Raw genomic sequence first — 4,026 nt, 5'->3', positions numbered from 1 at the left:
TCACTTGCTGTGGTGTTCCGCCAAACATAGTCATCCACTTTACACACTTAAGCGCAACGTTTTATTTTATGTCACCATTCTTGGTCGAGTTACACTACTTATGTAACTAATTAAATAGGGAAAACGTGGAGGTGTTTGGTCGCAAATGAATGAACTGGGCTAAGTTATGTGATTTCAAAGTGTCTCGCGCGCCAGAGCGGTTGAGCGCACGCACTGAGACGAGAGAGGTAGGCTTTTAGGCTATGTATCAACTCGTCTTAGTTAAGATAGTCTTGGTTTGAATAACATAATTTATTAATATGTAAAAACAGTGGAGTATCCATTTAATTGATTCAATTTTGAATGAAATAATGTTCCAAGGCAATGTTTGGAAGATAAGACGACTGTTCTGGGAATAGAGACAGTGGCGTAGCCAGGGGAGGGGCCATGGGGGCACTGGCCCCTCCTGAAAACTGATTGGCCCCCCAGTGTGCCCCCACCCTTCTAATTGTCTGTCACTCAAAAATTCAAATCATAATCTTTCAGCTTGTAGTAGAATAATTCATGATTCCGTGTCGCGCGATGCTTCTCAAAACCACACGGTAAGTTGATATATTTTATACAGCTTACTATTTTTTAAGGAAAGACGATGTGTATTCACCCTGCTGAGGGGAATGTGCTAAAGCCTGGAGTGGAGCGAAAGCACGTTCCTCTCTCCACTCTAAGCATTCTGTAATCACTTCGCTCATGGTCCACTCCGGTTTTTCAATTCCCGCTCAAGGAAAAACTGCTCCATGTTCACTCAATTAGTCTTAGATTTTGAGAAGTGCATGTCAGGCTACTGCTCGTTTGCTGCGGTCGTATGATAGAAAACAGAACGCGAGTCAATATTGGTCGTTTCTCAATACCAAGAACGCAAACTTCGGGGAACGAACTCCCGAGGACGAGAGGACGCGAGTCCGGTCATTCTGCTAATGGAATAGCGCGTTCTTGATCGCGTCACTCAGCACGCGGCTACTCCGGTTATCTCTTATATGGTATAAAACACAACTTTGCTTCTTTTCATCAACAATAAAACGAAATACATATAAAACAGCACTCTGCCTCATTTCATTTATAAATGGACATATTATCATGAACAGATTAATGGCCACAAAAATGTGGTTCAGGTAACCTTAACTCACATTGACTATCTTCACTGCATATATTTATAACACGAAATATAAAACGCAACCCTGCTTCTTTTTATTTTCATTTTAAAAATGTGAAACATTATTGATCATTAAAACTGACATTTAACAAACAGACATGTATCGTTTTATTGTATTACACACAGTGAAGAGAATGTATAGTAAAAACATACACATATAAAGAATATTTTATATATTTTAGAATATATAAAATTACACAACCCTGTCTCTTTTGTTAAATGTCAGTTTTAATGATAATATCCCATTCAAAAGTATAAGTAGCCTAATAGGTAGGCTATAATAAGCTATACAATGAGAAATAAAGTAAACAATTCAGTTAAACATAAGTCAGCTCAGCTCTCTAATGGGATACAAAGTTAATAGCCTAAAAGTTAAATATATAAAGTTATGAAACTTCACTTTTCCCTCAGCCAGTTAGCATTGTTTGGTCTTATAAGATAAATAAAAACATGCACTGAAAAGTTATGTAGATGGTTGATTAGGCCTATTTGTCAAGATAAGTAATTGTTTTTCATAGATTAAAATACCTTTTAAACTACGCAAACTGGCAATATTAGATCGGTTTAAAACATCTCTCCTTAAAACGCTATTGGTCTCGACTATTTAAATAAAGTTACAGGAATATGACTTGGCCTGAAAAAAAAAAAAATCAGTCAAAAGAATTTTTTTAATTTAATCCCTGCATCCAGAAACATTCTCAAATAAAAAAATATAAAAAAAGATCATTAAATAAAAATGCATGATTAAATAGAAAAATAAATAATTAATACTACTGGATAATTAAGTCACTGTTTCTATGATCCACATATATTACATTAAATTAAATCATACCTTTTTGAAAAAGTAGCTATCTAACAAAGTATTATGTGATATTTTACAATCAATATGCTCAAGACTAATTAGCCTTCCTCGAAATAAGCAGATTTGGTCTATTCATCAATGCAAATTTACTGCAACTGCTGAAATGCAAATTGAATAGGATGTGGGAAAAAAGATGTATACAATTTTATTACAGTTTTATGAATTCATTAATTGTGTATTTATTATATGAATGATTAATATAATTATGCATTTATATAAATAAGGCTGTTCTATTATTATTTGTGAGTTGGACACTAAAACATTGGATTATTTTATTTATTACAGTTTTTCTATCACTTTTGTAAAGTGAAAAGTTAATATAAATTGTATTTTATTGTTTTGATTTAGAGCAGTAAATAACTGCTATTAAAAGATAACAGGGTATCACTGTTTATTGCTGATTTTAAAGCTTACTGAACTTGAAATGATTTGGATATCTACAGTTCTACAAAAATACACAACATAAGAATGGCCCCTCTGTAAGAATTGTGGCCCCTCTTGTGCCCCCCAGTTGAAAAAATCCTAGAATCGCCCCTGAATAGAGACAAGACGCACAGCGACGCAGTGATGTAGGTCAGAAGTCGTCGTCAGACATTGATTTTATCACCAGCCATTACAGCAATGCCCAAAATACTGTGCATAATCAGTTTTGGTTTTTCAAAGTGATCCATCACAGTTCACCGCTGAGTCACCATTGAAGGGAACTTAGCTCTGTCAATAAGAAGATAACAAAGCAAGCTTAGCCAGATCATGCCGTACTAAAATAAACGAAATATTGTAATATGAAAAACATTTGCATGATAAAAATTGTCCACCAGGTCTTATAAACTAAACAAGCATTACCAAAGTAGTTGTGATGCACGCCCCTAAATAATAAGTTTGAGCATGACGTGATCAGATTACCACAACTTTAGTTTCTTTTCCATTATTTTAGCTCTTGTGTCAAGTACATTATTCAAGGCCTGCTGAACAATGCTTACAGTTGCCATAGAAACAAGCTAAGTACAGTATGAAATATCTCTTGTTTTTGTGCAGCATTAAAAGTGCTGTCTCTAATGTCATATGTGCTAACTACAGACCTGTCATCAGGACTCTGCTTCAGTTGTTTCTGGGCGTGCTTTGCCCCTTATGCTCAGCAGTCATTACCAAAACATCAAATAACACCTCACCGCTGTGTGCAAAAGTGTGAAAGATGTCACCTAAGAGGTGTGCGCCCGTTCCCCACAATTAATAGGCCTACTTTCTAAATAAGAGTCTTTACATAAGAGAAGAATATAAGCCATGAAGCACAAGGGCGAATCCGTTCCTCGTGTGAAAGTGTTGGGTAATACATCAGGGACTATAAGGTCCCGTCGGTGACATCCTCCTTCTGATCAGTGGTTATAGACGATATCTGCACAGGCCATTCTCAACAGGAAACCTAACTTCCTGTATGCAAATGAGATGACATGTTACATCACCAGGATATCAGATGGTAATATCATTGTCTAGAAGAAATCAAATGAGACAATTATTGAATGTGTAGCGCAGATCATTTGAGAAATTGGATGGGAAATGTTTCTGACTTTTGATTGGAAATCTAATCCCAGTTTAAATCATTACGGAGATCTCATTTTAAACTTTTTGGATATCTGGATAATGATAATTGTCTTCTGTAGAGCTGATGTTTAAATCAAATTGGTTTCAGAATTGATGAACTCAGTAGCATCGACATGAACTGAATCAACACTGAATTGACTTGAGCTGAGTCATTTCTCTATTGTCTTCTGTAGAGCTGGTTTCATAATGTGTGGCACTGAACTGTAGATACAGTTCACTTCATAACTAAACGCACTTTGCGACATTCACACTGTTATTGAACTAAATTGAGTTGAATAATAATAACACATTTGAATTTTGCTGTTACACACATAATTGTATTTACTTTATAATTAATTGCATTGCAACATTTATACTGTTATTTTCTTATTTATTA

Source organism: Pimephales promelas, chromosome 20, assembly GCF_988280905.1.
Source record: "Pimephales promelas chromosome 20, fPimPro1.hap1.1, whole genome shotgun sequence".
NCBI classification, from domain to species: Eukaryota; Metazoa; Chordata; class Actinopteri; order Cypriniformes; family Leuciscidae; genus Pimephales; species Pimephales promelas.
This window is presented reverse-complemented; position numbering follows the sequence as displayed.